Below are 10,762 nucleotides of genomic sequence, written 5' to 3'. Positions count from 1 at the left end.
TTGCCCACTCTGCCCGCCAAGGCACTCTCAGCCACCTCCCTTTCAGCAGTCACATGAACGCCTGTTCCACTTGTCTTTTCCCTCTCCTGGCTAAGGACATCAGATAGAGATCTTTTCTCCAGCACCAAACCCTGGCAACTCTGCTCCTCACCTGTCCCACTCCACAGAGCCTGCCGTGGTTCTGCATTTAGCCTTGAAAGCTGAAATCCTAAGTGAATGATACTTTATGGAGGTGAGGGGCGGGGCAGAGTAGAATTCTGTTCTAATGAGGAGAGGTGGGGGCCTGGTGCAGGCCCTTAGCGCACCTGGGAGGAAGCGTGTTTTCACGAGAGTGTTGGTTATAAAAGGTGAGCTGTGGGCAGCGGCTCTCTTTGCCTTTCTGGTTCGCCGTGCGTGCGCTGCATCACCCATCTCAGACACGAAGCACTGAGGCCTCCTGCTCCTGAGCCTCCAAAACTGTAAGTTGCTAAATTTTCTCTTGTTTCTAAGTTGGCAGGCCCTGTTGGTTAGGCATTGCAATGAGGGAAAGGTGACCTCCACAGGTCCCCACTTCCAGTCCCTGCCAGGCTACCTTTCCCATTTCCTTCTAATACTCCATGTGACCCTGGCCCTTGGCTGAGTTGGGGACAGCACAGGCTTGAAACGTTGGGCAACTCCTCTTAAACTGTTTTAGAATGCTTTCAGGCTTCTCCGAGGCAGCTTAATTATTGCAAACCCCCACACCCTGCCCGGACACGCAGATACACAGGTGCTCCTGCTTGCTGAAAGTCAGGAGCCAGCGTCTAGGGATGGAGGTAGATGAGGCAGCACCTGCACCTGATGCTCCAGAGAAGGCTGGGGCCAAGGCAGGGTTGGGGTCTATTGTGAGCCCCTTTTGAAACAGGCTTGGTGACAAACAGGGGTCAGAAGCAGAGTGAGTGGGACTCAAATAAGCGTTCCAACTTGGGTTGCAGGTGGCAGCCGCATTACCGCACTGGCGCCATGTTTGTGTGTTGCAGAGAATTAGAAAAGATTTTATGTATTTTTATTGGAAAGGCAGATTTGCAAAGAGGAGATACAGAGAAAAAGATCTGCTGTCTGTTGGTTCACTCCCCAAGTGGCCACAATGGCCAGAGCTGAGCTGATCCAAAGCCAGGAGCTTCCTCTGGGTCTCCCACACAGGTGCAGGGTCCCAAGGCTTTGGGCCATCTTGACTGCTTTCCCAGGCCACAAGCAGGGAGCTGGATGGGAAGTGGAGCAGCCAGGACAAGAGCTGGTACTCATATGGGATCCTGGTGCACATAAGGCAAGGACTTAGCCACTAGGCCTGTTGCAGAGAATGTTAAACCCAGCTGTGGCTGGACCAATAATTAGCCCTTGCTGCCCACCATTGGACAAGGCAGTCCAGCACGAGTTGAATGCTGGTGGAAGGACAAGCTTTAGTTCTAGCAGCTGGCAGTTATGCGGAACTCATGCGCTGTTCCTGCCAATGAAGAGTTTTCAAGGAAGGAGTAGCTGCAGGGAAGGTTAGACCGGTGAGCGCTGTCAGTCACCAGGCCGATTTCTGGGTTTGGAGTGGTGGAGGCATCTTGCGCCTGGAGCCCAGCTGTCTGCAGTTGACCACTGCATGCTCTCTTGCTAGCTGCCTGTGAAGTCCACCTTCCCAAGGCCTCTCCTGTTGGCTGACTCCCAAAATCCCCATGTGCATGCCAACATTGCTATTTGTCAATCACAGGTCATCTGCGATAGCCGATGACTTCTCTGGGACACCCACAATCCAAAAAGAGACAAGAACTAGTAGTGTGATGAGCCCCATCACTGTTTCCCAGCGTCAGCAGCAAAACAACCTGTGGCTGAGCTGATTTCCATGCACTTGCTTACTCCCCTCCTCAGAGACGCTTCTGTGATGAATCCCATGCTGCACAACCTTACACAGGTGTGTCTGTTTAGCATGTCCAGCTGTCAGGCATCCATTACAATCCGTTTCCCTACATTTCCTCCCCTATGGAGAAAACTCGGATCCATGAACAGCCCTGTACAGCCACTAATCTCAAGGACTTGGCTGAATTTTCTTTAGGTAGTCCTACCTGCTCTTGGGGAGTGGCTTTTTTCATTTGGGAAAGACTTTTTTTTTAAAGATTTATTTTATTTTTATTGCAAAGTCAGATATACAGAGAGGAAGAGAGAGAAAGGAAGATCTTCATTTGTTGGTTCACTCCCCAAGTGATGGCAACGGCGGGAGCTGTGCCAATCTGAAATCAGGAGCCCTGAGCCGCTTCTGGGTCTCCCATGCGGGTGCACCCATATGGAACCACTTTCAGGTCTCCCATATGGGTGCAGGGTCCCAAGGCTTTGGGCTGTCCTCGACTGCTTTCCCAGATGACAACCAGGGAGCTGGAAGGGAAGCAAGGCTGCCAGGATTAGAACCAGCGTCCATATGGGATCTTGGCGCATGTAATGTGAGGACTTTTTAGCCACTACCCTAGTGCGCTGGGCCCATTTGTGGAAGTCTTGGGGTTCATTCAGGTATCAAGCCTGTCACTTCTGTTCATGATCGAATGGCATCTCCTAACATAGACACACTGACTTGTGTACCCGTGTCCGTCAGTGGGTGGACATTTGTCCCGTTTCCATTTTTCAGCTGTGGTGAGTAATGAGTATAGCTATGCACATTTGGGTGTGAATAGTTGGGGGGGCCGCGTCCTCATTCCTCTACCTGCAGTTGGAGTTGCTGGGTCATTTGTTAACTCTGTTTAACTATTAAAAAATCTAACATTCCCACCATTTTCACTTTCTGCACATCCTGGTCAATACTTAGTACTGTCTGTCGTGTTTTGTAGCCATCCTAATATATGGGATTCCCTCGTGCTGGTTGTAATTTGCATTTTCCCAAATGACTAACAATGCTCAGCACACTTCCCTATGCTTGTTGGAAATGTGTGTATCTTTCCAGAAATATCTATAGAGATCCTTGGCCCATTTTTTTTGTGTCCGGCGCAATAGTATAGTGGTTGAAGTCCTTGCCTTGCCCAGATTCAAGGTAGCATCTTCGTCCTTTCATTGCTGGATTGTGAAAGTTCTTTTTTGTTGTTTTCTTTTTTTTATTTGTAAAATTTCTTTATATATCCTGCCTGAACTCCTTTGTCAGAGAAATAATTTGCAAGCATTTTCTCCGTTCTGTGTGTTGTATTTTCACGTGATGGTAATTGCCGCACAATTTTTTGAATATGTGATTGAACTGTGTCGCTCTTTTGTATTAGTGATTTTTGATGTCATAGCTAAGCAACTATCACGTAGGGGCTGGTGCTGTGGCACAGCAGATAATGCCACTGCCTGCAGCACTGGAATCCTGTATGGTTTGAATCCCCACTATTCCATTTCCAACCCAGCTCCCTGCTCATGTGCCTGGGAAAGTAGGAAAGGACGGTCCGAGTGCTTGGGCTCCTGCGTCCACATGGAGACACACATAAAACTCCTTTGGACTGGCCCGGTTCCAACTTTGCAGCCATTTGAGGAGTGAACCAATGGGCGGAAGATCTCTGTCCCTCTAATTCTATAACTCTGCCTTTCAAATAAATCTTTTTTTTTTAAGAGCCTTGGTGTGATCCTAGACTACGAAGACTTACTTTCAAGTTTTTTTTTTCAGTAATTGTAAAGGTTTGTCCTTGTATTTATTTCTATGCTTCGTTTTTATTTTTTTGTATGGTATGAGCTAGGGAAATGCAGTTCATTCTTTTGCAGATGAATATCTAGTTTCAGAGCAGTATTTATGGAGAAGGCTATTCTTCATTTCTTTAGAAACTATTTATTTGAAAGAGAGAAAGAGAGAGGAGTTTTTCCATCTGCTGCTTCACTGCCCAGATGTCTCTAACAGCCAGGACTATGCCCATCAAAACCAGAAGATTGATTTGGGTCTCCCTCGTGGGTGCAGGGACCCAGTACTTGGGCCATTTTCTATTGTTTTCTCCAGACACAATAACAGGGAGCTGGACTGGAAGGGAAGCAGCCAAGACACTGGTTTCCCATATAGGATGTTAGCATCCCTTTACTGCTGCACCATGCCAGCCTCTTCTCCCATTTAGTTTCCTTTACCAATTGACCCATGTTGCTGTCAGAGAACTTCAGAACACTTTAGATTCTTACCGTTTCATCTTTAAATATTTCTGTATAAGATAGAAAATTTTAAAATAATGACTGTAAGACATTTTCTTTTAAAAAAATGTATTTGAGGGCCCAGCATGGTAGTCTAGAGGCTAAAGTCCTTGCCTTACATGCACCAGAATCCTATATGGGCACTGATTCTAATCCCAGTGGCCCCATTTCCCATCCAGCTCCCTGCTTGTGGCCTGGGAAAGCAATCCAGAATGGCCCAAAGCCTTGGGACCCTGCACCCTTGTGGGAGACCCAGAGGAAGCTCCTCGCTCCTGGATTCAGATAGGCTCACTCTGCCATTGCAGCCACTTGGGGAGGAATCAGCAGATGGACAATCTTCCTCTCTCTCTCCTCCTCTCTGTTAAAGAAATAAATTTTTTAAAGTATTTATTTGAAAGGCAGAGTGGCATAGAGGGAGAGACAGATCTTCCATCTTCTGGTTTGCTCCCTGGATGACTCCAGCAGTCAGGACTGAGCCCAGAACTCCATCGCGGCCGCACTTATGGACAGCAGGGACCATCCTCGACTCCCTTCCTGGCACATGGGCAGGAAGCTGGGTCAGAACAGCTGGGACTCAGACTGGCCCTCTGGTACGAAACCCTGGTGTCACAAGCCGTGTCTTCTGTGCGGTGCCAGTTGCTTCAGGATTTTCTTACCACTGTAATACATTTAGTTGTCTCCTACAGTTTGTATTGATCCAAATCAAAGTCCCAGTGCACCCATAGATTGACTTTGTTTCAATGGCAATGAACTCATAGGAGAAACCAGGTAATTTGTCCTGCAGTGTTTCCCACAACCCCTGGGGGATGGGTTAGCATTCTGCTCTGTCATCTGGTCGTCTCAGTTGGTAATGGGGCAGGGTAACTGACTTCAAATGCAGACCACTTGAGTTGTGTTGGGGGCGTGTCGTGAGGGGGGTGGTCTCTCCATTGCAGGTGCACAATGTCACGTGACTGCACTTTTCCATGTCAGCTGCTGGGGTGGAGCATTGTCTGGCCATTGCCTTCCCTTTGGGACAAACTGCGTGGCTTCGGCACTCCTCGGGTTTACCTGCTGCCTCTGCTCGTATCTGACTCCCCAGTGGGGCTCACACAGCATCTGGTTTGCCACAAGCATCAGCCAGCCCAGAGCTGGAAGCACACCATCGGAAGCCCCAGAGGCTGTGCTGGTGACTGTGCCTTTTCTTGGTGGCAGCAAAAGCCAATTGTTACCATTTCAGGAACCACTGTTAAAGGCAGGGTTTGTGCTTTAATAATGTAAGAAATGCCTAACCCTCTAAAACCATCCCCTTATGACCGCAGGTCACCATTTCCAGGGGTCCGTAGGTGAGCTGTCTTCCCGTTCAGGCTGTGCTCCATGGCGCTTCAGTGATGTCAGACTGACGATTGAAACTGACCGTGGGGCGGGGAGGATTTCCACTCCACAAGTGGGCACATGCATGCTGAGTCAGGACCTTCTTGGGTTTTTTTCCTGGAGAGTAACTGCAACATGTTTACATTCACCCTCCCTTCCTGCCCCAGCTGATTATAACGTGGGAATTAAAATTGCAGCTTCACGCGGGATGCAAATAAAGCACTTAGCACAGCGTGTGCCACACGCTCTATGGACGGTGACTGTAAATACTGCTCTTCGATCGTCTCGTCCCTGGGCTGAGCAGCTGCTAGCATCCGACGGTCATTAGACATCTCCAAGGCACATAGATCACATTTCCATTAGAAATCACACTTCATGAAAATTGTTATGATATGGAGGAAATCCATGGGCTAGTGCAATGTCCAAAAGGGTATGGGGTGAACCTTGTGGTGCTGCAGGTGAAGCCGATGGCCAAGATACCTGCATCCCATGTTGGAGTGCTGGTCTGAGTCCCAGCTGCTCGGCTTCCAGTCCAGATTCCCGCTGATGCATCCAGAAATACAGCACGTGATGGTTCAAGTGTGTAGGCCACTGACGTGGGAGATTCTGATGGCATTCTTAGTTCCTGACTTTGGCCTGGCACATCCCTGGCAGTTGTGGGCATGTAAGGACTTAACCAATGGATGGTAGATCTCATTTTTGCTCTGTCCTTTCAAGTAGATGAAAATATTTTAAGCAGCCGGGGGCAGTGGGTTAAGCCAGTGCCTGTGACTCTGGAATCCCGATGGGTACCAGTTTGAATCCCAGCTGCTCCACTTCCCATCTAGCTCCCTGCTATTGCACCTGGGAAAACAGTGGAGAATGGTCCAAGTGCTTGGGTCCTTGACCCTCCTGGGGAGAGCTGACTGAGCTCCAGCAGCCTGGCTTCAGCCTGGCCCAACCCTGGCTGTTTTAGCCACTTAGCGTGTTTCTCTTTCTCTTTCAAATAAAACAAATTTTAAAAGATTTATTTATTTGTATTAGAAAGTTAGATATACAGAGAGGAGGAGAGACAGAGAGAAAGATCTTCTGTCCGTTAATTCACTCCCCAAGCAGCCACAACAGCTGGAGCTACGCCCATCTGAAGTCAGGAACCAGGAGCCTCTTCCAGGTTTCCCACACAGGTGCAGGGTTCTCAGGCTTTGGGCCGTCTTGGACTGCTTTTCCAGGCCACAAACAGGGAGCTGGATGGGAAGTGCAGCTTCCAGAATTAGAACCAATGCCCATATGGAATCCCAGTGCATCCAAGGCAGGGACTTTAACCACTAGACTATCACGCTGGACCCTAAAAAAAAAATTGTTTTAAATTAATTACATTGCATTATGTAACAGTTTCATAGGCTCTGGGATTCCCTTAACTCCTCCCCATGCCCCCCCCCAGTAAAATAAAAATTTTAAGGTTTATTTTTATTTGAAATGTAGTTACAGAGAGGAGACAGATTGTTCATCTACTGGTTTACTCCCCAAATGGCCACAATGGGCACAGCTGAGCCAATCTGAAGCCAAGAGCTTCTTTTGGGTCCCTTACATGTGTGCAGGGGAGCAAGGACTTGAGCCATCTTCTGCTGCTTCCCCAGGCCACTCCTCTCTCATAAGCAGAGAAATGGATGAGAAGTGGAGTCGCCAGGACAGGAACGAATGTCCATGTGAAATGCTGATGCTTGAAAGTGGAGGACTCGTCTGCTGAGCCATAGAGCCCGCCTCAAATATTTATTTTGCTTTTAAGTGATTTCGGGTACCAGCATGGAGGCATAGCAAGCTAACCCTCCACCTGCAGCACTGCATCCCTTATGGGCAGTAGTTCAAGTCCTAGCAGCCTCACTTTCAATCCAGCTCTCTGTTAATGGCCTAGGAAAGCAACCGTGGACACCCACAGCAGAGATCTGGAGGAAGTTCCTGGCTTCAAATCAGCTCTAGCCATTGCAGCTATCTAGGGAATGAATCAGTGCTTGGAGGATCTCTCTCCACCTCCTCTCTAACTCTTTCAAACAAAATCGTTTTAAGTGATGGTTTAAAAAAATGTATATATTAAAGAGATTTTAATTTTCTGATGAGGCCAGTGTTGGTGGCACTGATATGATCTAGGCAGGAATTAGATTAGGGTCACGGGTCTGGAAGCTGCACCTCCCATGCCTGTGCATATTTTTCACTCACCCATGTGTCAGTGTGTCCATTAATGCATACCCATTATTACCTGGGACTTGGGCAGGGACTTGGACTTTGGGCCATCCTTTGCCGATTTCCCAGGCTGTATGCAGGGGACTAGATAGAAAATGGAGCAAGCAGGACACCAACTGGTGTCCACACAGGATCCCAGACATGAAGCAGGAGGTTTAGTTAATCAAATCATTGTATTGGGCCCTATTTATTTAAAAGGCAGAGTCACAGCAAGGAGGCAGAGATCGGTCTTCTCTCTGCTAGTTCACTCCTCAAATGGCCACAGCACCCTGGCTGAGTGGGGCTGAAGCCAGGAGAGAGGAGTTTCTACTGGGTCTCACTGGTGCAGGGATCCAAGGAGCTGGACCATCTTCCACTGCTTTTTCAGGCCATTGGCAGGGAGCCGGATAAGAAGTGGAGCAGATGGAATTCAAACCAACACCCATAGGGGATACAGGTGCTGTAGACTGTGGCTTAACCTACAGCCCCACAGCACCAGCCCCTAATAAAATGCAAAAAGCAAGTCTCCCCTTACCTTTATTCAGGTTAGGGTAAATGCAGAATTGAACCTTAGGCAGAGCTGTCCCTCTGCCAACATTGTAACAATTACTTTCTTCTTACAAAAAAATTTCTCAAATGAGGTTATCATTTTACACCAAGAAAGGCACTATATTTCAAATGATCAATGTTCTAAAATACCTGTCCTATCAATAGGACCTTGCATACAGACATGTATCCCATACAGTGACACATACCCGACACAGTGACGTGTACCCCACTTAGCGACATGCGTGCATGGCTGCTCTGCTCCTGGTGGCTGTGTGTTGACAAGCCAGCCCCACGTTCTCATGTTATACCTTAATAGTTCTTGCTGTCATTGTTAGAGGTGAACACGGTATTACCTGTGTGTCATAACTGCATGGAGCATTCACAGGTTTGGGAACCAAGACAAAGATCTCGCAAATGTGCTTGATTTCACAAGGGGGTTGACTTGGCTCACCTGAAACAACTCAAAAATGACCACTAAGAGGTGTTGGGAGTGGGGTGCCAAAGCCGCTCCCCGGAATAGGAAGGGCCATCGCAGGATGGTAGCTGGCCCAGGGCCAGGAGGTGGGGTTGGTCTTGCCAGCAGGTAAACAGGAAGTCACAGGGATAGGCTGATGCCCTCGCTGCGATTATGCCATTGCTACTTAGCCTATCAGGTAGCACCAAGTGGACCCACAGGGAGAAGTGATTGGTGGAGAGCGGTATAAAAGCAGCTGGCAAAAGCTAAGGTGAGGGGAGGACGACGCGGAGAAGAAAGATGGGAAGAAGAACGAGAGACAAAATGAGAAGAATGGGGCAGCAGTGAGGGGGTGGAAAAGCTAAGGCGTATGGGGAGAAAAAGCAGAGAGGGGTTACAAAAGCAGTACAGAAGCAGTAAGACCAACATACGGGGACAAGAATGGAGGAAAGTGGCAGAGAAGGGTACAAAAGCGGTACAGAAGCAGTAAGACGTACATACGGGGACAAGAACAGAAAAAAGCAGCGGAGGGAGTAAAAAGCGTATGGAGAGAAAAGTACGGGGACAAGAACGGAGAAATGCAGCAAAAAGTATGGGGACAAGAACGGAGAAGAGCAGCGGAGAGAGGGAAGAAAGAGAGAGAGGGGAGGAAAGGAGAAGGGATATAAACGCAGCCGCTTTTGGCGATAAAGGGGTCCAGTTGCGGTTCAGGCTTTTCCCAGACCCTCTAGAGTGTGCCTCGTAGGTAGTGTCGCTGCTGGTCGGCGACAAGGAGGAAGGTGCAGAATGCTCCCAGGCCCACTTCTATTCAAGATGTTGGATTTGGCTTGGGAATCCAGGTCCAAACCGGCCCTGTTGTGCCACAGTGACGGGTGGACAAAGATGCAGTGTCACCTTGAGGTGTTTTGTGGAGGCAAGGGTGTATGGCATAATGGATAAAAGTAAGCCATCTTTGCCCGAGGCCCTACTCCTAGCACAGCCTGTGGTTTTATTCCTCATGACAATAACGGGTGTCTACATGGTAGCTTACGATTTCTCACCCAGTTTAATAGACCCCAGACCGTTCAGTTGACACATCCCCAGATTTGAAAGCTTGATATGAAATTGGGGTATAAAATCAGTTCTTCTCAGATTCCTTTTTGTGGCATGAATTACAAAATGTTTCAGAATTTTAAAAAACAGGAGAAGAGTTTGGTGAACTTTTGTTGTCATTCATCCAACCCCAAGTCCTTTAATGCAAGAAAACAAGACAGGAGATGATTCAAGGGGATTATTACAACCCATATGGGCGTTGGCTTGTGTCCCGGCTGCTCCACTTCCCATCCAGCTCCTTGCTTGTGGCCTGGGAAATGAGTGGAGGACGGCCCAAAGCCTTGAGCCCTTGCACCCTTGCGCCCATGTGGGAGACCCAGAAGAAGCTCCTGGTTTTGGATCAGCTCAGCTCTGGCATTTGCGGCTATCTAGGGTGTGAACCTGCAGATGGAGGATCCCTGTATCTCCTCTATGTAACTCTGCTTTTCAACTGTAAAACTTGTTTAAAGATATTATAGGGCCTGGTGGCGTGGCCTAGCGGCTTAAGTCCTTGCCTTGACCGTGCCTGGATCCCATATGGGTGCCGGTTCTAATCCCGGCAGCTCCACTTCCCATCCAGCTCCCTGCTTGTGACCTGGGAAAGCAGTTGAGGATGGCCCAAAGCCTTGGGACTCTGCACCTATGTGGGAGATCTGGAAGAAGATCCTGGATCCTGGCTTTGGATCGGCATAGTATCGGCCATTGCGCTCACTTGGGGAGTGAATCATCAGATGGGAGATCTTCCTCTCTGTCTCTCCTCCTCTCTGTATATCTGACTTTCCAATAAAAATAAATCTTAAAAAAAAAAAAAAAAGAAAGAAAGATATTATAAAGACAGAGAGGATTTAGTGAGAGCCAGATTTTCCATCCCTGGTTCACTCCTCATATAGCTACATCAGTCAGGGCTTCACCAAACCTAAGCCAGGACCCAAAAGCTGCTTCCAGGTCTCTCATGTCAGTTGATGGCAGGGGCCAAAGGACTTGGGCCATCTTCTTTTGCTTTCTCAG

The sequence above is a fragment of the Ochotona curzoniae genome, unplaced genomic scaffold (genome assembly GCF_017591425.1).
Source record: "Ochotona curzoniae isolate NIBS_2020 unplaced genomic scaffold, NIBS_Ocur_1.0 contig_883, whole genome shotgun sequence".
Taxonomy (NCBI): domain Eukaryota; kingdom Metazoa; phylum Chordata; class Mammalia; order Lagomorpha; family Ochotonidae; genus Ochotona; species Ochotona curzoniae.
Note: the sequence above shows the minus strand (reverse complement) of the source record.